A 25,616-nucleotide genomic window follows, 5' to 3' on the forward strand; every position below is an offset into this window, starting at 1 on the left:
TCTTATTTTCATTTGTCAGTTAATTGTCATACATTGCTACTATATTTGCTTTACACAGTTATCTTTTAACATAACTAAAATCAGAAAACTGTCTTTTATAATTACCTTTATTTATACCTTTTCCAGAGTTTTTCATTTCATTTCTTTTTTTGTTGTTGTTGTGAGGAAGATTGGCCCTCAGCTAACATCTGTTGCCAATCTTCCTCTTTTTGTTTGAGGAAGATTGTCGTTGAGCTAACATCTGTGCCTATCTTCCTCTGTTTTATGTGGCATGCCACCACAGCATGGCATGACTAGTGGTGATAGGTCAGTGTCTGGGATCCAAACCTGCGAATCCCAGGTTTCCAAAGCAGAACAGGTGAATTTAACCACTACACCACCACACTGACCCCTTCATTTCTTTATTTACATACAATGACCTACCTCGGTATATTCCTTCAGCCTCAAGAATTTCTTTTGGTAGACAGTGGCAGACAGCAGGCTGTGCTTGCTGCTCTGTTAACACCTTGCTCCCATGTAGCCAAATCCTGTCCCAGTTCATACCAAAGCATCCCTTAACGGAAGCCAGTGTCATGGCTTACACTTTAATGAAAAAATGACTGCACTCTGCTGTGAATCTCTATCCTGGCTGTCAGACAGAGCTTCTTCAAGCCCCTGAAGGAATGAAGAGGGCAATCCTCCTATTTGTTATTTTTAAATAGAAAAAGAAAACAGGAAGGAAAGGAGAATTATGTGAAGAAAAATTATGTGTGGGCTATGTTTTCTTTAAATTTCTTTAAAAATGGTAGTGGTAACATTGGTTATTATAATATGATCCTGAAATAAACAGTTCTATTCACAACTGTGTAAATTACTGAAAGAAGGAACCAGTTAAAATATTTCACCTATTATTTACATATTGTTTCCAAATGAAAATTATTGTCCAGACTCTCTTAAAAAAAAGCTACCAAGAACACTGTATTTCCCCCATCAAAATGGGAAATTAAGGACAGATTTGCATACTTTGCACACATGGTGGAGAGAGTGGTGACTGGATTTTCAACCCCCGATTTTCTTGCTTTACAACAACATGCAGTGACCCAGATTCCCAGTTAAGTCGAGTGCCTGGATTTCCTTCCGCTTTTCCTGCCCACAGTGTTGATTGACATGAAGGAAAGGAAAGATGTAAGGAGGAAGGAAGAAAGGTCGGGCGATGCTTATCAGGCAGTACATGGCAGGAGCATTTCATTCAACAAACGCTTTCCTGACCGATAAAAACAAAAAATTCTTTTAATGAATTATCTCAGTCTTGTTTGTATGTATGCTTTCTCATTTAGACATTATTTAAGAAAGATATTTTATTGGACATAGAATTATGAATTGATGTTTTTGTCTTTCAATGCTTTCAAGGTGTCTCAATTGTATACTTCCAGATAAGGAGTGTGCTGTAATTTTTGTCTTTGTTCCTTCTTATGTAACGTCTCTTTATTCCCTTACAGCCCTCAAGTTTTTCCTGTTTCTCTTCATTTTTTTTGGCAATGTGAATTTGATGTGTTTGGAAAATTGTTTGGCATGATCTCTGAATATTTCTTCTTCCCCATTTGTTTTCTCTTATCCCTCATGCTAGATAATTTATTTTCCACAATCTTAGATGTTCCATTCTGTTTTTTCCCCCACCCCTTTCTTTCTTTGTGCTTTTGAATTTGAGTAATGTATGTTGCCCTATTTTGACTGGTTATTTCCTCAGCTATGACAAGTCCACTGATGAGCTATGAAGAAGTGATGCCATGTCTGGTCCAGCGGGGGGAAGAACATTTCGGGAAGCGTCAGGATCAATAGCAAATGTCATCAGGTGGCATGCCTACTGTTTTCACAAAACAGGAGGAGCCAGTGGGGCTGCAGGAAAGTGAATGGGCATGAGCGGCAACGGGGTAGCTGGAACTAAGAGGTATGATCAGAGAGGTAATAGGAGGTGGAACTCAAAACAATGAGGATATCATACATAAGAGTAAAGACTTTCAATTTCACTCTGAGCAAAATGGGAAGCCACGGCAGAGTTTTGTGCAGAGAAATGTCATAATCTGTCCTCTGTAGTAACAGGACAACTACGGCTACTATATTAGGAACAGAGTAAATGAGCCCAAAGATAGAAATGAGTAACCCAGTTCAGAGGTTATTATCATGATCCAGGAAGAGATGATAGTTAATTAAGAGATGTGATGGCTTTTCTGAGGTGTCAATCTGGCTCAGTTACAGTCCTCAGTTATTCAATGGATCACCAGTCTAGATGCTACTATGAGGGCATTTTGCAGATGTAATTATAGTCCCTAATCAGTCGCCTTTAAAGTAAAGGAGGTTATCCTGGACAATCTGGACAGGCCTGACTTAATCAGTTGGAAAGCATTAAAAATAGGGCTGAATTTTCCTTGTGGGAGTAAAAAGAATTCTGCTTGTTGGCCCCTTCTTTGGCCATGCACATGAATTCCAGCCTGCTTGGCATCTTCTTTTCCAGACAGCCTGCACTATTGGTTTCAGACTTGCTTAGCCAGTCCCCACAATCATGGAAGCCACTACTTTTAAATCTCTCTCTATGCATGTACGCACGAGTGTGCACACACACACACACACATATTCATTCTACTGGTTCTGCTTCTCTGCTTTTCTGAAGCAGAACAGTGATGAGATTGTGAATATAAGTCTGTAACTGGAGATCTATATCAACACCATATATTTATATATCCACGTACCAAAAAAAATGCATAAATTTGACTGGAGACCTATATCTATACCACATTTTTATATATCTACATACCAAATAAATGCATAAATTTGATCTAACTATTCTTCAATATGTCATAAAAATTGACTAGTCAATAAATATAGATCTATACCATCATTTTAATAGTTACGTTTCCTTTTGCTATATGGGAACCATTATTATTTGATTGTTTTGGCTTATTTCCTGTTTCAATATTATAAATAATGTTGATCTGAGCTCTTTTGTGTGTATGGATATGTGTGTGTCATATTTAAACATAATTTTTCAACTAACTGCATGGATATCTCATTACAAAGCATGCAAAAATTATGGTTAAATGTAACATCAGATGCTGACTCTAATACTATTTATTTGGTGAAAGTGTGTTTTTAAAAGTTCACTGTTCTTGGGGCTAGCCCCATGGCATAGTGGTTAAATTCGTCCTGCTATGATTCAGCGGCCCAGGGTTCATGAGTTTGGATCCTGGGCTCGGAGCTACACCACTCCTCAGCCATGCTGCAGTGGCTACCCACTTATAAAGTGGAGGAAGTTTGGTACAGATGTTAGCTCAAGGCTAATCTTCCTCAAGCAAAACAAAAAAAAAAAGGAGGATTGGCAGCAGATGTTAGCTCAGGGCTAATCTTCATCAGCAAAAAAACCCAAAAAAAGTTCAGTGTTTGTAAAGTGTATGTTGTTGACTATGTTAAATTTAGTTACATTTTAAGTATGAATGCACACTTAGATGCATGCAGGTTATAAAACTGCACTATGGGTGATTTGTAAAATCATAAATAGAAAGACTCTGAACATTAGATGACAAAGTAATGAATTTTACTCCCCAAAGAACTTTCTAAGATTAATCCAGAGTCCATTCCTCTTTAAAGAAAATTAAATGACCCCATTTTCCTCTGTTCGTTCATTATTTATGCAGTAATCCCCACATGATTTAATGGCTCGTCTCGAAGTGGAATGTGCAAGCCCCCTGAGAATGGAAATCTTACACACTGAAAATAGGCTCCTGGTAAGATTTTGAAAATGTAAACAGACTTGTCCCGCACAGTGAACTCCACAACTCATCCTTAACTTACTGGTATTTCAGTGGGCAGGGTCATCCTATGAATTCAGGGGTGTTTGCGGTTTGATAGAGTCACCCTCTACATATTAAAGACTTCTGCAAGTTGACATTTCAGAAAAGGACAGATAATAAAGAAGGATGGGAGGGGCGGGAGGCTGTTCCTTGTTCTCACAGCTGTGAGGACTGTTATTAGTGAGAGACACTCTAAGAATATATTTCGTTTTTGACAAGCAATCTCTGTCAAATGACGGCATGTCAGCATTTGGTGGTATTTTGAAAAGAATGTCAGGTGCAATAGAGGAAAGGATCACTAGTTTAGTGGATAGTTAAAACAATGCATTCCATTTGATTTCTGAATACGTTTGATTTCCTCAAACCTGAAAGCTTCATTTCTTCTCATTCTTGAAAAATGTTTCCTCTATTTTGGGAGTGGGGTGAAGAAAAAAATCGTTTTGTGTTAATCTAGACTTATTCCTTCCCCACGTCTATCTGTAATTACAAGTACAGCAGAAATATTTTAAACCGTCAGTTGCTTAAAACCTGCATTCAGGACTCTCTTCAGTCTGAGATATAGAGGATGTTAGTCTCTTAGCTGTTGAATGTATGTAAAATCCTGTACTTTTAAAACTCTCTTAATATAAACTGTGTTTTCTTTCCTGCTAAGAAAAGCAGATGTAAATTTTATTCTGATTCTAAAACAACAGCTAAATATACAATGATAAGGGGGATTCTCACCTTGCCATTTACTAGGTAGATAACTTAGATAACTTAAGGCAAGTTGCTTGTGTGTGTGTGCACACACGTGTGTGCGTGTTTGTGCACACCTAAGGTTTGTGACTGTACAATGGAGATATTAATAGGACCCACCTCATAGGGTTATTCTGTGGATTCAGTGAGTTAATGTGAAGCATTTAGAATATCACCTGGCACACAGATAAGGATGCAGCAAATGTTGGCTTCTCTTAGGTATTATGGTTATTTAATCTAAAGATGGCAATGCAGGTTCTCGTTATTGAAACCGATTTGACAAATCAATAGTAGCCAATACTATTAAATGGATCCCTTAAACATAGATTCTGCAGTTTAAAAATGCAGTTGGCGTAAAAGATAATTGTTTTAAAAGAAAACTCACTTCAATAGCAGGTTGGAGGATCAGCTCTATCTCCAGCTGAATCGGTGACCTCGGGCAAGTCACTGAGATTTACAAAATCACAGACCTTTGAAACTAGTATTTAAAGCTAGTAAATTTGACGTAATTATAATTAAGAAAATTGAAGGCAAAAATCACAGAGCTAATTGGCGGCAACATTTGAACTCTCTGTGCAGTCTTATTCAATTTCACTGCATTAATACAGTCAACAAATATTTATTAGCAACTACTCTAAGCCAGTCAATCAACGTCAACATCTATAAAATGGGATTGGAGAGACACATTATATAATGGACTTTTGAACTGGAAAATCCTCTTTCTCTCTGTAACAAAATTAAGAATCATTCTAACCACTTAATTGATTCATAAGTTTTTCAGAAATGTGAATTGAACTTTGAGACAGTTTACTTAAGGAATTGAGAATTCAGAAGCCCCGGTATCTACGAGGGCTTGTAAATAATGTAATTTCTCTGAGCTTCTGTCTTTTCATCTGAAGAGCTGGGCTAACAGGGCTATGACTCATGAAAGAGTCACGGGCACTTGGCACTACAAGCGCCAGATTCTCGCCTTTTCCACACTTAGAAGCTGGCGGGTGTATCAAAATGTTAACACTAAGTTTTATCACGTGCCCCACCTTGCTCCAGAGTTTGTGAGGTAGTTATCTTTAGGAATCAAAAGTGTCTTCCTATAAATGACATTGTAACATTACCAGGACTTATCCTTCTTTACAATTACAAAATGTTAGGGCTGCATGGGGTCCAGTCACTCAATTTTTGGTTGAGGAAATTGACAGACAGAAGCCTTATCAGCTAATCAGATGGTGAGTAGGAGGTGTCTGTAGTTCTTCTGAGCTCTGATTATTTTCTCAGTTTGAGTGAAGGGGTAACTGACATTGACTGAGTAACATCATCTTACCCCCTGTTAGGTAATTTAGTTCAGATCATCTTGAAATGACTATCTCTATACTGCTTTTTATTTTCAAGGTTATGTGATGCCTTGAGATTTAACACTATTATATCTTTCTTGAGCACTGATACTTTTATCATGATGAAATGTCTACATTAATCTCTAATAACAACTCTTGGCTTAAAATTGACTTTGTCTGATATTAGTATAACTATAGGAGCTTTCTTTTTATTGGACTTTCCATGGTATAACTTCATTCTTTTACTTTTAATCTTTCTATTTCTTAATACTTTTAGGGAGTCTTATAAGTAACATAGGGTGAGGTTTTAAAAAATTTATTGTTACAATCTTAGACTTTTTGTTTTAGAAATTAGTCTAATTATATTTAATGAGATTATTGATAAATTGGATTCATAATTGCCATCATACTATTTACTTTCTATTCATTTTATGTTTTCTATTCTATTTATGTTTTAAGTTCTTTTGTCTCTCCTTTTTTGACTCCTTTTGGAATATTCAACTTTTTTTTTTTTAAGATTTTATTTTTTTCCTTTTTCTCCCCAAAGCCTCCCAGTACATAGTTGTATATTCTTCGTTGTGGGTCCTTCTAGTTGTGGCATGTGGGACGCTGCCTCAGCGTGGCTTGATGAGCAGTGCCATGTCCGTGCCCAGGATTTGAACCAACAAAACACTGGGCTGACTGCAGCAGAGCGCGCGAACTTAACCACTCGGCCATGGGGCCGGCCCCAATATTCAACACTTTTAACATTCCATTTTTCTCTTTATTAGTTTGTTTGTTATTCTTGTAATTACCATTATGCACTGTTGTATATATTAGTTTGCCCTAAAGATCACCACATGCATACTAGGCTTATTGCAGTGTAGTACAAATTACTTGTACAAATTTCTTGGTGGTGTTAGGACTTGAGAACATTTTAATTCTATTTAATTATTTCTGTCCTTTATGTTATTGTTGTTATGAATTTGCGTTCTCACTTTTTCTTATATCCCACAAGGCATTTTTATTATTGTTTTGTATAGACAATAGTCTAATTGAGATAGGGGTTGAGATTGTTTTTTTTCCTCCATAAAAATATCTTATTGTTCTGGTACTATCCATTTTATTTGTTCTTGTTTTCCTAACTTCTTAAAGTAAAAGCTTAGATATTAATTTTACGCCTCTCTTCTTTTCTAATATTTAAACTTTAGCTGCAACTCCCAAATGGTTTTACGTATTTCAATTATCATTCTTTTAAAATATTTATATTTTTCCTCTTGATTCTTCTTTGACTAACGGGTTCTTTTGAAGTGTTTTTACTTATTTTTTTCTTCTAGATATCTTCATGTTAATTATTTTAATATTATTTTGTCAGCGAGCATGTTCCATGTGATTTCAGTCTTTTGAAATATACTGAGATGTGTTAAAGCCTGGTATATAATCTATCCTAGTGATGATTGCCTATGAAATGGGGAAAAAAAAAGGTGTGTTCCTTGATTGTTGGATGTAGCTTTCTATAAATGTCAATTAGGTCAAGTCAGTTGACTGCAGTTTTCAAATATCCTATATATTTGCTGGGGTTTTTTCCTAGACTTGTTTTAATAGTCATTGAGCAAAGTATTAAAATCTTCAATCTTGGTTATCGATTTGTGCATTTCTCATCTGAATTCTGTCAAATTTTTCTCAAGGCATTTAAAGCTCTATTTGAGGGTATATAAGCGTTTAGAAGTGTGTCTCCTTGATAAATTGATGCTTTTGTCATTATAATATGGCCCTCTTTATTTTTTTACTTTGAAGTCAACCTTAATATAGCCACATCAGCTTTCTTGTTCTTGGTGTTTGTATTCTTTATCTTTTGGTACCTTTTATTTTCACTCTGTAGTGTCTTTAAAGTGTTTCTTATAAAAAATATATAATTGAATCTTCTTTTTTTTAAATTTCCAGTTTGACAATCTGTTGCTTTTCATCATAGTGATTAGTCCATTTATGGAACACTTTGGTGCCCCTAAATTTCCTGTAATCATTTCAAAATCCAGCTCTCTAAAGTAGACTGAGAGAAATATACTTACCTGGGGAAAAGAAGTTCTCCTAAACACAGGTTGGCACCTATGGCAGGGTGAACAGAGAGACAACCAGCCTAGTTTCCCTGTTGCAAGCAGAGGCTGGAGGGACAACCTTGGCTCAAGATGCCCATCTGTTGACACATAGCATCCATCCCTGTATAAAAACCCACATCAGTAGCTGCTGAGGAAGGCTGACCATCTAAATGGCTTGCGCATAAGTGTTGAGAATGGTTTTTGGGGCTCCTGTCACAAAACCTGGGCAGGGCCTACTGATAAAGAGGTACATGTATGTCACTCAAGGACTCGAGTGGTCCTTGTTATAAATTAAAACAGATCAGGCGCAATATGGCTACACAATGGTGCTCTCAAATTCTGTATCCCCAACAGCTAGTGTGAAGATTCAAGTAGAATACAATCACTCTACACTTTTTGAAATTCTGTGTAAACTTTAATATTCTGTCAATGTTAATGGCACTTGAAGTGCCCTGTCAAAACAATTGCAGCTATGTTATGTGTAAAACATATTAAATGAGCTCTGCAAACTTGTAGTTTTCATTGTTTCTTTTCTTTTTTTTTTCCTATGGATGAACTTAAAAATAATTTTGTTTCTTAATTAAGATGCTATGCATGAAGATCCTGAATAATTTAAGACAATTGCTCTTTGAAATCGTTGTTAATTACACCCTCCTGGCATAGTTATTGTATTATGACTACACTTAGGGAAAATATGCTGTGCTATTTGGACTCGAAAATATTTCTGACATTTTAATGAACACACCACTTAGTTATATTTTGCAGAGTTTTTTGGTGAACCACAAAGGATTAAAAAATGTCATTCAGGGGTTGTAGATAATTAAACTGACTGAATATAAGATGCTTCATATGGAAGTGAAAATTATGTATGAATTTTGCTGGGCTGGAAAGGTGTTTCACTAAATGACTTTAGATTTGTTAATTTTAAGTACAACACAAAGGAAATCAAGGGGAATACCTTTTTCTCACCTCAAATTGTTCCATTTGCATACGCTACTTTATCTTTCAACGGCCCTTTTGATTTTTCATCTTAGTCTTGAATAAATTAAGAATTATTTAAAATAAATAAATGTCGACTTTGAAATATTGTTAAATGTATGCATTATAATACACCTGCTGGGAAATTGGTGCAAATCAGTCACAAAAGAACTCATAGATCATGTTTCCACTTAAATTTTAATAGAAGAAAATTGTAGATAGATGCAGTTTTCGGATAAGACAAGGTAAGAATTTTTATCAGTTCCAGAATAATGGTTTTACTTGCTTATCTACACAGCTGAACTTTCTCCTCAGCGCCATGGTCTTCTAAGTACCTCTGCTATAATTATATTAATGTCTTCCTAAATCTGCAAATTTGATTATTGTTCTATTTCCATGGACCATTACATTGTTCTTTCCAGCAGAGATCCCTGTAGTCAAGTTCCTGAGGGATTGCTGCTTGTTATTTTCTGTTTCAATTGTGTGCGTTTTATATTTACTATTAAAGTTTTGAATAGTGATACATTCTCCAAGTGGCTGTGGGTTTGATTGTGATAAACCTCTCTGGAGAATTCTGTGAGCTTTCACATCTGGTGGAAGACTCTGACGAGAACATCCTTAATGAGGAATTCCTGAAACAGGAAATTACACGTTATCTATTTTTCAGAAGACATGACAAGTTAGTAAATGCCTTTTTTTTTTTACATAAAAAGTCAACTTCTCTATTCAGTCTGAAGATTTCCTAACCAATTCATTGTTTTATCTGTTAATTGATCAAATGTTTCATTTATATTAGCTATTTTTCTCTCTAAAGTATCTTGACATAGAAATTACTTCACGTCTATATTACTAACCATGATTATGTATACCTTTATTTAAAGTATGCTTTTTATTGCATAATATCATAACTAAAATATTTTTTATGCCGAAACATTTCATCAAGCTTCAAAGGCTTTCCTCTATTTGAAGAAAGTAAAATTCTTAAATTTATTAAATTTTATCAAGGTACTTGTGTAAAGGGAAAAACTCATAATTCTGTAAAAACAACATTTTCTAGCTATTGCTCTTGGCAAGAGATTAACAATCTAAATTTTTGAAAAGAAAAAAGTGACAAATACGTGTTTCATAGTCATAATGAAAACATTTATGAAGAATTATATACTATTGCACATAAATTATGCACTTCCATTCTTAAAAATTATTTCTCATCTTGAATTGCGCTAAATTTCAAGTTGGGCTAATACAGTGTTTTTTCCTGAATCTGTATTTCTTTCCGTGGGAAATCATAGGAAATCATAATTGAATTGATAAGAAATCATAAGTTCAAATTCTTTACTGGTTTTTTATTTGAACACTACTATTCTCAGAAACCTCACCACAAGAAAGAGACATCTGCATTTGTCATTATAGGCTAGGAAATGCTTTGATAAACACCACAATCTCAGTGGTTTAACACAACAAAAATTTATTCTCTCTCACAGTACAGGTCCCACATAGGTCAGTGGGACCCATGTGCAGGCTGATTGAGGTTCCACATTCCAACCAGACTATGTGCTACACATGGTCACCTTTGTCACTATGGCAGAAAAGGATAGCACCTGGGGAGCAACCCTAGGATGTTTTACTGCCTCAGGCAAGGATTGACATGTGTCACTTTTGCTCATATTTCATTGGCCAGAACTAGTCATATGGACCCACTTAACTGAAAAGATACTAGGAAATGTGTGTGTGGGGAGAGGATAAAATATTTGGCAAATTTCACTGACCCTGCCACATGGATATCTGCCATCACTGACACCCTGGCTGTCACAATATATGAGCAAAAATTCAAGTCCCCCTGGGGTAAGTCATACATTATAAAATCATAACTCAAAACTTGGGAACAAATAATTTTCCTCCTATAGAAGACCTAACTTTAGTTTCATGTACATAACCTAAAAAATTAAGAAAATAAGAAAAATTTTATTTCTAGAAAGGACATACCAATTTGTTGTTTTAGTGTCTAATGTGGGTTGCAAATGCTTGATAAAATATGCTCCTCATGCTTTCTTTTTCTCCACAATGATATTGTGAGTTTAACAGAGTGCAGAGCAGGATTTGAAATAAAGACTGCTTGAAATTAAAATGAAATTTACATAAATATGTGTGGAAGGTTCTAAAGAGAGAAGAGCCAATTAAATATAAAGGATAGGCTAAGGGCAAAAAAGCGCATAAGAAAGACAGGTTTCATTTCAAGTGTATTAGTTTCTTGCGGCTACTGTAACAAAATACCACTGTCCTGGTGACTTAAAATAGCAGAAATTTATTCTCTCACAGTTCTGGAGACCAGATGGCCCAAGTCAGTATCATTGGGTCAAAATCAAGGTGTGGGCAAGGCTGTGCTCCCTCTAGAGGCACCAGAGAAGAATCCTTTCCTGTCTGTTCCAGCCACTAGTGGCTGCCAGCATTCCTTGACTTATGGCCATATCACTCCAATCTTCAAGTCCAGCACCTTCAGATCTCTGTATGCCCCATATTTATGTCACCTTCTCATCTGTATGTCTGTCAGATCTCCCTCTGCCTTGCTCTTAGAAGGATGTTTGGGATGTCATTTAGAGTCCACCCAGATAATCCAATGTAATCTCCCCATCTCAAGATCCATCACTTTATCGCATCTGAAATGATACTTTTCAAGTAAGGTAACATTCACAAGTTCTAGGTATTGGCCCCTAATAGCTCTTGGACTCATTAATCAGCCTACTACATCGTGGGAAAGCTTTCTTTTATTCATGCCCTAAACCTAAGGAAATCTATCTGAACAGAGGGAGATCCAAAGAGAGAAAGTCATTAAATAAAATAATCTAGGAAGGATGCTGGCCAACCTGGCTTTATGCCTTGTGGAACTCTACAGTTTTCTTTGCAGCATCATTTAAGGGGCATTGAGAAGCCTATCGGACCAAAGGTATCAACTCCTTCCTAAGCTCATTACTTTCACTAGAGCCACTCTAGGCAGAAAGGAAGCAAAAGGAGGGGTCCAGCAGATGGGAAATAAGCACTGGAAATAACTGCTTAAGAAGGTGAAGACAATATTGCCTGATTAATGATTTTATCCATGGTAAGATAGATGATTACATGATAAGTTAGAGTTCATCTGGCTTCCAGACAAAAAGGAAAGAGAGAGGTATGCAAGTCATGGCAGGTTTAAAAATGTCATGATTTTTAATGAAAACCTTAAAAAGGGCACACATCATTATTAGAAATTAATTAAGCAGCTCTTCTACCAAACCTACCAAGGAATGCTTTGTTTGTATTCATGTTTAAATAAAGAGCTAGCGAGGCCTGGTCTTCTAACCCTATACTTTTATGCTCTGTGTACACTCCCGGGCAATCTCCTGAGTTCCTGTTGTTTCATTGACTATCCACATGCTGCTGAATTTTGATTCTGTACCTCCAGCTATATCACCTGTGAAGATTTAAACACCATAGATCTACCTAATTGTCTACTGGTCATACCAACTACGTGTCTTCCACCTACACCTCAAACACAAGGGCTCCTTGTCTAATTCATCTCCAGCCCCAATCTCACCACTTGAACAAGAGCGCTTCCTCTTTCACCTCTCAGTTCAGGCTTTACCAAGCAGCGAATCTTGATTCTTCCCTGTCACTCACCACCTTTCTGTGTTGGAGAGTAAATCTTGCCATTTGGGTAAAAGTATCTGTTAATATATTCAACCGGACTCAGAGCAGCATACCTCTCTGGCTCTATCATTTCTAATTCCACTAGAAGCACCCAGCTCCTTCTCTAACCACTTCCAAGACTGATACTTGGCCTTTTGACTATAGTGAATAGAGTGAAAAGGAAATTCATTCAAATTATGACTTAGATAAGAATATAATGGCAAGAGGGAGGGTGTCTGGAGTGTGAGAAAAAGATGTGGTGATTGGTGGAGTGTGTGTTACACAAGTGTTAGAATGGGCTGCTCTCTGACTCTAGTTGCAGGGGGCCAGAGTGTGCCTGATTTATAAATGACACTCCTCAAGACATTGTGAGATGGTTTTGCCACCAAAGAATTTCCCACAATTAACAACAAATTCTGCAACTCTTATGAATTGAGATCTCAGGACTTCTCTTTATTTATGTCAGGATAACCTGTCCTAAATCTTAATATTTCTTTTCTGTCATCATTATATCTTCTGGCCAAATAGAAGACATACTTCCACATTATCTCTTCCCCTTGCCACTTTGGAATCTTGGAGAAGCCCAGTCTAGCACACATACAACACACATTGCACCAATTCAATGAACCATTTTCTTGATCGACTCTTTGGGTTCAAGTAATAGGAACCCCACTCTAACTAGTTAGGCAAATTGGAAGCTTGAAAGGGTAAAACTGGAGTGTAATAAATATCCGCTGTCACTCTTAGGTATTTTCTTCTGGGAAGACAGCTTTCCAGGTTCACTCTAGTTATCATCCCTGCTTCTCTCTTACTCTAGATTATCTTTTGGTCTATAAGAAGGAACAAAGAGCTCTCAGGACTCACAGACTTCGAAGTTCAAACCAGCAGGAAGGAAACGCTTTGCACTCATTGGCTCCAGTTTGAGAAACGCCAGGGAAGACTTCAAATGTGGCAATTTGGGTCAAGTGCCACCCTTGGATCTATCAATGCTGGCTACAGAGCAGAATCATCACATAGGAAAAACACCATTACTGCTGGCTCACCCTTTGTATGGGGTCATTCCCAGAGGATGCGGGAATATTGGTAGAAAGGTAATCCTCCATTTTATATCTATTTTTATTATCAAGTATTATAAAAACGCCTCCAAAATAACTGATTACTTCAGACACTTCCCTGTCACTCCCACTTTATATAATATCAAGACGTCATGGTTTCCGGTTCCCCAAACAGCTTTACTCTGCATTTGAATTTGTGTTCTCTCTGCCTGGAATGGTCACTCTCCTCCAAGCCCCCTCAACATGGAAATGTTTGACTTAAACCTCAGGTCTCAGCTTAACTGTCCTGTTCTTCCAGAAGTCTTTTCTGCTATCTACCCCTAGACTATGCATTAAGCTCCCTAAATTGTCCTGTGGCACCTCTATCGCCCCCATCACATTACTTTTAACTGTCTCCTCAACTTAAAGTGTGTGTTGTTTCAGAGCAGTAACCATGTTTTATTGCCAATTAATACAATGCAAGCATCCACTAGATACTTAACAACATATTAACTCACCTCCTAACTAGTGCTTCCTTGTTACTTAATCTTTCTGTGCCCCACTCTTCTCATTTCCAAAACAGGGATAACGATAGAATCTAATAATAGGATCATTGTGGGAGCAAAGCAAGAAAAGAAGAGCAAAGCACTTTCAGCGGTACCTGACCCAACAGTGATGGATAATAGGATGGCCTCTGGTCACACTTTGAGAATTTTTGATGACTTACAACAGTATGGAAAATGTGTGTGGGGCTGCTAGCACTATTACCGTGCATTGATGGAGGAGGTAAATGATGGCAAGGATTACTCTGAATTTCATAATTTACACATTTTATTAATCACCAGATTATGTATATATTTCAAAAATAATGCCTTTTTGGTATTTATATAATACTCAGTGCGCATATGAACATCTTCTTGATATTCAGGAGATTATAATTACAGTGCTAGTTATTACTACATCACTAGTCTTTCACTAGCAACAGTGACACTAGTTATTCAACTAGCATCTGAGAGGGAGAAAAAGAGCTGCTAAGCCCTCTGGATTCATTTTAGGGGACTTCAGCTGGAATAACAATGTAGGGGAGCTTCCTGACGAATAGCAAGATAACCTCAGTAGGGATGATGAGATCTGGGTAAAACCCGAGTGAATATGCCACCAGAAATTATAAAGCAACAAGGAAGGGATAAGAGCATGTGATGGCAGAGCCTGGCGAAGAACACAGAAGGGAAGAGGGGTAGAATTGCCTCTACGGAACAAGCAGAATATAGAGAGAATTCTGTCTGAATGGTGAAATGAAGCTCCATCTGCGGGGAAGTCAGAAATCCAGATCAACTCTTGGCACTGACACAGTGAGGAGGAGCGAAGACAGACTGGACAGAGAGAACCAACCACTGAGGAACTGTCCTTGGGAGGTATTTGGACGCTGACATGACTCAAGACTTCCTCGACTGATGTGACTTTGAGGGAGAAGGAAAAGCAGGGTCCAGAGAAAGTCACTCTTTCTCTTAAAGGAACTATGTGCTTGGTGTATAAATTTCACTCTAGGGGCTGGCCCAGTGGCATAGCACCTAAGTTCACACGTTCTGCGTCCGAGGCCTGGGGTTCGCTGGTTGGGATCCTGGTTGTGGACAAGGCTCCACTTGGCAAGCCATGTTGTGGCAGGCGTCCCACATATGAAGTAGAGAAGGATGGGCATGGATGTTAGCTCAGGGCCAGTCTTCCTCAGCAAAAAGAGGAGGATTGGCAGCAAATGTTAGCTCAGGGCTAATCTTCATCAAAGACAAAACAAGAACAAACAAACAAAAATAAATTCCAGCCAAAATTTCTGGGGGAGAAGACAAACTGAAGCAATCAGACAGCATTTCACGGAAGCTATGGGACGAGCATTAAATTCTGTGATGGGATGACTGGGAGAATAGGGCCACCAACATTAGGAAAAAGAAAACACGGAAAGGAACTGGTTCCCTCCCTTGCGGAAAAAGCAGAGCGCATGCCCTGGGCAAATACATTTATTCTTGTGTGACTTACTATTGGACCATTTCTATTTCTTGCTCCTCCAGTTTGCAAACTCTCAAGGAACACTTTTGGTTCTCCTAAAAATTCTCCCTACAAGACAGTGTCAAATGGCCTCTGTGTGATGGTCTATGATTGCACTCAGCTCAGGAAAATCAGTTAACCTAATCAAATATGTAAATTTCCGTATTTAATTTTTCTACCCCCAATAAAGAAATTAGGCTTAAAAAACTAAATCTACTAGTGGGAAAGATGGAAACTATTAAAGAATTTTTATTCAACTTATTTTCCAGGACAAAAAAGTCATTATTTTAATTTCTTTTTCACCTCCCCAAATAATTTCCTCATTCACGTACTCATTTATTCACGGAGAAAACCTTGATTGAATGCATCTTATGTGAGGGGACCGGGCTGGGCACTGGTCTTCTTTTTATTAGCATCTGGATCCCAACTCAGGCTGCAATTATATCACACACAGATGACTTCCATAGTAGAGAAGATTGCTAGAAGGTTCGTTTGCCCTTCAACAAATCCACAGCTAAGTTCTCATATTTGCTACATTATTGAAATGGACACATAATTCAGTGTAGACTGTATTGCAAGATTCTGACCACAATGGAGTAAATTTAACAACAAGCTTAAATAATATTGTAGAGAAGGAGAAAAGAGCTGGGTAAAAGAATATTCTATGTCGGCTACACAGACTTTTCAGACAGTTTGACTTGGCTATTTCTGGCATTACAAGACAAAAGATTGATATGATTTTCCTCTGCAGAATGATAGCCCAGGAGAAATACATTTTAATGGATCACATTCATATTAGAACAAAATTTTCCTCATTCTCTCAAATGGTTATTCACTGTACTACAGGCTATAAAGGGATTTTCATCTGCTTTATCTTCTTGGCTTTTCCTGCTGTTTTTTAATTAAAGTTTAAAGAATTAAATGAACCAGGGATGCTGAGGTTACACTGGAATGAGACAAGACCAAGCTGCCAAATCCGCTGAGGTGTGATGGGTCACAGGCTGATTCTGGAATTATCATTCACAATGACTTTTTCTTTTTTTTTTTCAGTCTAAAGACTAAACATTAATGTATTTAAAAACTAGACAGATGATAGAGATCAGAGTTCCAGGTCAGTTTCACTGAGTAAAACTATCTGGGAAAAGACATGCTTTAAAAAGTATTAGGAGGCTGTTTTATGCATCATCTCTGTCCATTTTGACTATTTCTGAATAATAATATGTTCAGTCTCTTGCATTTTTTGAGAATATTTGATTCCACTTAAAATGGCAGTGTTTGAAAGATAAACAGATGCATTCTTCTTTATAAAACTAAAATCTATGAAAACATAACGTAGTGCTGACTCTGGTCTCATGATTTTGGAGGTTCAGTTTAGTAAAAAATACAATCCGAATAGGCAGTGGACAGAGCTTAGGGGCGGGGGTGAGCTGTCACAGGGCGGCAGAGGCGGTGCTGCCCCCAAGGGGGCAACTGCGCCGTAACCACCCAGACCCCCACAGCCCGGCCCCGCGGGCCATCGCTTCTGCTCTGTCCCCTGTGGGAACTGCAGACCCTGCCTGTGGCCGAGAAGAGGTAGGGTTGTGGGAAGATGTCCTTGGAGATGGACCCCTCGCTGTGGCAGCCGCCGCCAGCCAATGCCAGAGCCTTGTCATCTAAACAGCCGCAGATCGGGCAGAAACATAAGTCCCAGGATCTCGAGGGCAGCGACATGCCCGCCGTCCTGTGCCTGGGCGGTGACGCCACAGTGTGAGGCCGGGGAGGTGGTAGGAGCTCGTCAGATAAACCCTGCCATTGCCTCTTATTTCTCCTCCCCTCCCCAAAGGTCTAGTCCCGTGTTGGACCCAACAGCACCCACATGACCACTTGCCGTCCTCAGAGAATTAGCCTAGGCCCTCCGTTGGTTGCTCCCACCCCCATTTTCAACCTCAGATGACAATTGGTGACCACGGATGAGTCCCTTCTCCTCTCTGGGTCTCAGTTCCCCCAGGTGCAAAGGAAGTGGGCTGGCCTCGGTGCTCTTCAAGCCCTGGAATCTTGTTCACCTGTTGCTGAGACACTCTCCTCACCTGTCCTCTTTGGCTGCTTGGGGCATGCCCTGTTCTAACCATCCTGCCGCTCCTTATTTCCCACAGGAGGAGTCCCCACTCAGCACCGCTGGTGCAGGTTTAAAAACGTGGAGAATGAAGTCTCTAGCTAACACCGTGCCTCGAAGACAGTATTGTTTGCTAGGGCAGCCACTCCTCTGCCCACCCCTGAAGATCCTTTCCTACCTCCCACTTCAGGGTCCCCATGTGTAGTCACCTGCATCTAAATTAGGTCCACTGGATGGAGATTGTTGACGTCCAAGTCTTCTGACTTCTCTACCAGTTAGGTCTTTCTGTGAGGGCAGGCCTGGGGCTCCTCCACTCTGTGGCCAAAGCAAGGAGTGCTGGGAAATGGGCTGTCCTGTGGACACGGTTATTTTCTAGACAGTTTCTGCAATGGTAATGATTCCCATAAATCTGGAGAGACTGTTCCTTGCTCTGTGCCCCAAATTAAGGAGAGTCTGAGCAGTTCAGAATCCTTCAAGGCACTGTGAGCTTCTGGACGTGAAGAAATCATATTACAAAACAAAAACAGGGGCCAGTGTGGTGGTGCAGTGGTTAAGTTTGCACGTTCCTCTTGGGTGGCTCGGATCCAAGGTTGGGACATGACATGGCTTGTCAAGCCATGCTGTGGCAGGCGTCCCACATATAAAGTAGAGGAAGATGGGCACAGATGTTAGCTCAGGGCCAGTCTTCCTCAGCAAAAAAAGAAAAAGAGGAGGATTGGTGGCAGATGTTAGCTCAGGACTAATCTTCCTCAAAAACAAAACAAAACAAAACAACATTATTAGTGACATTCAAAGCCACTAGGGAACGAATCCCTTCCCTCTATTCATTCCTGTTACGTATTTAGAGCTGTGTTATGAGGTATGTTTTCATAGGTTTAAGGGCTTCTTGCTTACTTTTTTTGGCATTATAGTGTTAATACATTTATTTTCATTCTATAGGAATCAAAATAATATCTTGTTTGTCTAGTGATTTATAATTATAGACTGTTCTTGCTTATGTTTTATCAAAAGAAAACTCCTCTGAGTTAGGGAGGAAATTTATTGCTGTTCTCATTCTCTGCATAAGGAAGCTGAGAATCAGAGGCTGAGCATCTTCTCTCATTGTTAGCATGCGCTCTTCTGCCCTCAGCTCTGGCCTCTAGCAATTCCAGAACAACAGCAAAAGTTCCACTTGATGTCCCATTACAATGGCGTAGAAAATATCTAGACCTTTATATACCAAACTATTATCGGTGATTATATCTGGGAAGTTGTATAGGAAATGGGAAGGAAAAATGAAGTTTCTGTTTTTATTTTATCTATCCTGTACTGTCTGCATCTTTTCAACAAGCATCTGCTCTTTATATACAAGAGAAATTAATTAAACTAATGTTCCTCCACAGAGTCTCCTGTGTGGCAGAGATCGCACTGTGTTCTATCATTATAAACCTTGGTTTTCAGTATATTCTTGGTCATTGACGATCGTCTTAAAACTGTGCCATTGCGCTCCGTGAAGCACATTTTTACTAGTATGCTCATGATTTGGCTACTAAAGTATCATTTATTGCACACCAGCAATGTACACAGTGATATGCCAGGTGCTATAAAGGCCATGGCGAGTCCATATATTTTCAATGGCACTCAGAATTCCCATAGAAAAATATTTTAACATATCTATATGACGTGACTGACCAAATGAAGGGGTGCTGACATCTCAGCTTTATCTTGTTGACTTCCTGAGCATGGCCGTATATGGAATAAATCCCCCCAGATTCAATATCATCTTAAGCAATCATTCTATCAAAGGGGAACAATAATGAAGCCAAGATCATTAACATTTATGGACATTGTTATTGTGTAACACTTATTGGGCTTAAAAAGAGTAAAACATATTCACATCCCTTGATAACTAGATATTTCAAATACTCATGTATTTTGAAAAATTAAAATTCATGAAACTGCTTTAATCTGAATGATGTGTGTGTGTTTATAGGTGCAAGTAGAATGAATTGAAATGTAAGCAAGTTTTGTTTTATTTTCTCTCACTATAGTCCTCCTCTTCTTTATCCCTCATACAGACATAGCATTGAATTTTAGAATCTTAGATCCAGGAGGGTTCTTAGAGGCCTAATTTCTTCATTTTTCAGATAAGGCAACAGGATTAGGGGTGAATTAGTGCCATGGATCATACGAGGCAATTTCAACATCCATCTCTATAACCTTCTTTCTCTCTTTTCTCCCAGAACTAAACACGGTCCCTTAGGTGTTGACAAGGAAGGTTAGAGTTGAAACTGTCAGATATGTTTCAAATAAGGCAACCCAAACCCAAATCATGCTCTGGGGGAGCTGCATTCACTGTTCACACATATTCAGCTTTTTATTTACTAAAATATTTCAGTCTCTTTACATGTGATGCTTTTAAACTAAGTAATCTCTGCTTTGCTTGAGTACATATGTATGCAGTATTTGTATGTCTAAGTGTGCACTTTCAAACGTTTGCATTTATACCCTCATTGCAATGAGTTCATCAAATCCTTATAAAAAACATTGTGTAAGATATCAAAGCCATGAAGATGAACAGGACATGACTGATTGGTTACTTTTCTCCAAATATGTACAGCTTGGTGACAGAGACGTACATTAGATAATTTAACGTGCGTGTCTGATACTGTGATGGAGGTATGTAACGAGAACCAGCCGAGTCTGAAGCAGTCATTGATGGCGGCCAAGGTACAACCCTTTCAGGAAATGATGCGATACACGTGTGGTCTTTTGATGGATGAATAAGAGTCCAGGGATGAAGAAAGGGAAGGTAAAAAAGAACCATGTAAGTGCAACTCACACAAGTCAGTAGGCACACACAGCTTGAGGGTTGCAGAGAGCTGCGTGGAGTCCTGTAATGGTAGAGTGTGAAATTCCACTCAGGAAGTGAGGTGAGAATAAAGTTAAAGAGCAAGTCAGTAAAGAGGGCATGAAGGACCAGAGAGCCTGGACCTTATTCCTCAACCAGTGGCAGCTACTGAGGTGTTTTAAGTAAGAGAGTAAAGTTGGTCAGTGTTTCATTTCCCATCCCTTTGATAGAAGTTGGGAGAATGGATTTGAGGGCACATGGTTAGCAGAAGAGGGAATTGATGAAGATTTGGCCTCCTTCTAAGAAATAGAGAGTAGGCAAGTGAATTGAGCCAATTTTAGTAGGAATGGAGGAAGAGAAGGATTGATATATGCTAGGTTGGTGAAATCAACGGGATTTGCTGATTAGGGAGAGAGTGGGGAGCATCCAGGCTCACGATCAGGTTTCTAACTGAACGCATGGTGATGACACAACATGAAATATGGACTATTGAAGAATATGTGTGGAAGCAAGGATGATGGGTTTGTGTGCTTGTAAAACATCCAGTTCAACATGTCCAGCAGGCATTTAGAAATAAAGGTTTACAAAAGATGTAAGGCCTAGAGATAAGATTTCAGTGATATTAGAATACATAAGAGCTTGACATACTTCTGGGAGAGTTTGTGGAATGAGAACAAAGTGGAGGTCAAGAAAAGAGCCATGTAAAACACCAACGTTGAAAAGCCAAGAAAGAGGATTCAACTAAAACACAAAATATACCGTAGTCAGGGAGACAGGTGAGAGCCATCAGTGTGCAGTTTTAAGAAGAAAGAAGTAATCTATGGCAAATGGAATAGAAAGGTCCAATAAGATAGGGATCAAAAAGTGCCCTTTGGATTCAACTTTTGCAATATTTATACATTGTTCTAAACTATCAGGATATTTTTTGCTTTTCTGATTCTTTCATGAACACATTACATGAATCCACTAAGAAACTCTTCACTCAAAACACTGATGACAGTGCACAGCCAGCAGGGGCTGAAGACAGAGTCCGAGGCTGGCGCTCCAGTACCCACCAGCCACATGTGGTTATTAAACACTTCAAATGGTGTTAGTCTAAATTGAGAAGCACTGTAAGAGTAAAATATATGCTGAATTTCCCTTGGCTTGTGCTATGACAACATCTGGAGCATCCTTGTTTTCCCTGTGAATTTTGCATAACCGCTGGGAGCCCAGCTCCAAGCCTGCGGTCCTCTATGCCAACATCAGCAGCCTGAATCCACGGTGGCCCTCCACTTACTTAAAACATCTTTGAGTTACTTATTACAGTTAGAACATGATTACACATGTTATATTATTCTCTAATTTACAATACAGATAATTCTTTTTCTCTAATTCTTTTAAATTGTCATATTTGAGTTTTCCTTCTAGGCTTTTTATGTATTCTATATCTATGATAATCCAAAATCCTGAAATCCATAGACTAAAATCATAGGATCTGGTAAAGGCAAACTATTTCTGTCTACCAACACAGAAATAAATCAAGGGTAGAATTTTCTGGGCAGCCCTATACTCATTCCTTGACTTATGACATTGTAATCACTGAATCAGGATGATAAATATTATTATTATTAACTTTTCAACATGGAATATATTATTAAGTTGTGTAATATTTAATAATATTAACTAGATTGAATGGTTGAAATGTTTAATTAGTTTCATATATTCCAAACACATACTAAATCAGCAGATAAATAGACCTTTTCCATAATAGACTTAGAATATTTCTATCTCTACTTTGAAATATAAATACATAATTTCTCTGTAAAAATTATGATGTACTCCAAAATTTTTCGTACATGATGTATTTCACTGTCAGAGTCAAAACAACATGAATTTAATTATTACTCTCAAATTGTACTAAATCATTAATTCAACATATGCTGTTAGTCAATACATTATTCAGGATTTTCTTCATTAGTAAGACATTTCATTGCTATAAATTAATACTAATTATAAAATAATTACTTAAAAAAGCTATCTCAAACAAAAGAATTAGCAGTTTCTTATTAGTCACTGCAATCATCTATTAAACATATGATACATTCATTTGTACGAGTCAAGAATGAAATTTCAATTTAGAACAATTATAATTTATTTTCGGTATGGGTTTAAACCTGATTAAAATAATAAGAGAATGTATTCTCACTATAAAGCGGGTAGCTAGCCAATATTATTTTATCTACCTATCCTATCTATCTATCCATCCATCTATCTACTTGATATCATGCTCACTTAAAATATTTTTACTTAAGAAACAGCTTCCTACTTTTAATTTCCTATGCATGGACTGAGAACAGACTTTATCTCCTTACACCAACAATGTAAATGGATGGGTTGCACTTTTTTGTTTTCACTTGTTAAGCTTAAAATATCATTTCCTCTTTTAAGGTTACATTTTGCATTAATGAAGTGTGTATAAAAATATTAATAAGGAATATATAATTATTTTTCTGCCCCTAGCTCATCACTCTATAGGAAAGCCAAACACGCATGCCTTATTTAAATTAATTAATTCCATTACAAAGGACAAACACTATGTAACAAGAGTTTCCCGAGCCAAATGTTTTTAAGTATGGAATTGTCTACCTTGACTGCTGAAAAACTCAAATGGAATTCCCTACTTAAAAAAACACACATTACATCTTACATGAAACTTTCAAAGAAACACGAATGTAGATTTTGCTGTCAGTTCTGTTGTTTTTAAGAGAACTAATGAATCAAAAATTGATTGTGAGCCCTCTTCCCCATCCAAGTTGCACTGTCAAAGCTCTCCATGGTGACTGCAAGAAGCCAGCCCTGCCACTGCCCCCTGCAGTGCAGGGGAAGGCTGGGCCACCAGTCTTCAAACCTGGGGAGGTGAAGAAAGAATGACCCACAGCACTCCTGGACCTTGATTGGCAGGGTTCCATGGGAAGAACAGCTGTGTCCCCCACCCATAGTGGCCTCTTCCCTGGAGGCCTGGCCATGGGCCCCTGCAGCCTGTAGAGCATGTGGAGCAGCATCGTCCTTGGCACCCATAGCCTGGAGAGTCAAATTGCTGCCTTTTCTGGCCACTACCTAGATATGATGTGTATCCAGAGCATCCTTCAGTATCTCTGTACCTAGTCGTATTGCAGCACAAGCCATTTGGTCCTGAAACGTAATGCTATCACCTTCTAATGTTAATGCTGTCTTTTATCTCTGTGATCTGGAAAGCACCGAGGGATGACACTTTTCTCAAGCAAACCCAAGTGCCACAGCACACCGTTAGTTGGATCTATCTGGGGCATGTTCTTAGATTTGCAGGTAGTATCAGCTGTTTATTCTGCAAGGACCAGAGGATCTGAGTGAACAGAAACACAATTGAAGGAACTGGGCAAGCTGCGACAAAGGATGTTGGAGAAGGTGTTAGAAGACTCAGAGGAAAAAGAGGAAATGGATATTACTGGAAGGAAGAGAAATACTGGTAATATGAGATGAGGAATAAGAAAAGATGCGGTCGAAGCCGGAGTTGAACAGAAGGAACCCTCATCTTAGAGTTGCAGCAAGAAAGAGAGGTCTTCTACATAAAGCATCCAAAAGAAGCTTCCCAATTTTTTATTTTTCATTCAGAAAGAGAAGAATTAGAATATAAACCTGCTAAACAGGGACTCAGCATTTCTCTCTGCAGGGTGAAATTAGATTCAACTGGAAAACAGTTGGTGGCTCAAGCCATTCACTCAGGAAAGAAAAAAGAGGCAATGATCTAGTGGTCCCTGGAAACTTGTCAGATCCTCTATACTTTGAGACTGCTGTTGCATCAGGAGGCAGTATCTCAGAAAAGGAAGGCCAAGCTGAAGATTTTTATAATAGTGATGCTGACAGATTCCTTAATCCGACTTGGTTGAGAAGAAGCCTCTGAACCAGATGAAGAAAGCTGATAAATTGACAAGAAGTCAGAGACCTTTTAATCATAGGCACAAATTTAAATGATACTGAAGAAACACACTCTGAAATCTCTGAGAGGCTGAAAGCCTCAAGCAAATCTCTATCAGATCCACCTTCTCAGGATTCTTTAGATACTTTTATGTTGGAAATGAAATCGAGGAGCGCATCAGGTGATGTGTCATAGAATGACGGCTTGAGTACTTCGAAGTGAGGAAACAGCAACAGAGACTTGAATGGTTGATAGAAATTGTAAAGGCCACAGAGATACTAAAGCTAAAAGAGACTGAAAATCACACTAAAGTTGTGGAAGAAAAGCTAGAAAGCTTATATTGATTCTCTTTGGTGCCATGAAAAAGGGAAACAAATTCAAATAAAAAACCGGGATGGTAGGGAATCTACCCCCCCAAGAACTCCCTCTGACTCTAATAAGAATGAAAGATGAGTGCGGTGTGGAGGAAGGGGAGGCTGAGGAGGAAGAAGAGAAGGAAGGGGAGGAGGATGGAAAGAAACAAATGGTGGTGGAAGCAGCAGACTGTGGCAGAAATTAAAGCCAGAAGAAGCAGTGCAGGAAATGAGTGCTCCCGCAGATCTCACATCTTCGACAGAAACAAAAGCCAGCGAAAACATGTCTCAGACACATGGAACAGAATAATAATTATCAAAAGATTTGCAAAACATCTTTGTCACTCAAGGAATCCCCAACATCAAAGAATGAATGCGAGGAAAATAGAGAAGCGTTGAAGAAAAGAAATCTCCTGGTCCAAGCAAATTTCCACCAACACTTTCTTTCCTTCGAATATCCAGAACAACTGTGGATGGGCCCCAATTGAAGGCCAGAGTGGTGGGGGCAACACCCATTTTCATGACAATAAGGTGCTTGATTGTTTCCGAATTCCAAAAGAAGATTCTGCATGGGTCTGGCCCTGTGGCCGAGTGGTTAAGTTCACGCACTCCGCAGCAGGCAGCCCAGTGTTTCATTGGTTCGAATCCTGGGCCCAGACATGGCACTGCTCATCAAACCACGCTGAGGCAGCATCCCACATACCACAACTAGAAGGACCCACAACGAAGAATA

The 25,616-nt window shown here is 38.6% G+C and overlaps 1 pseudogene; it reads left to right on the forward strand.

Annotated features, from left to right (window-relative positions):
- The first annotated feature begins 24,354 nt into the window (after positions 1-24,354).
- Positions 24,355-25,616, forward strand: part of LOC100057654 (kanadaptin-like) — a 70,891-nt pseudogene continuing 69,629 nt past the window's right edge.

The sequence above is a fragment of the Equus caballus genome, chromosome 30 (assembly GCF_041296265.1).
Source record: "Equus caballus isolate H_3958 breed thoroughbred chromosome 30, TB-T2T, whole genome shotgun sequence".
Classification (NCBI taxonomy): Eukaryota; Metazoa; Chordata; class Mammalia; order Perissodactyla; family Equidae; genus Equus; species Equus caballus.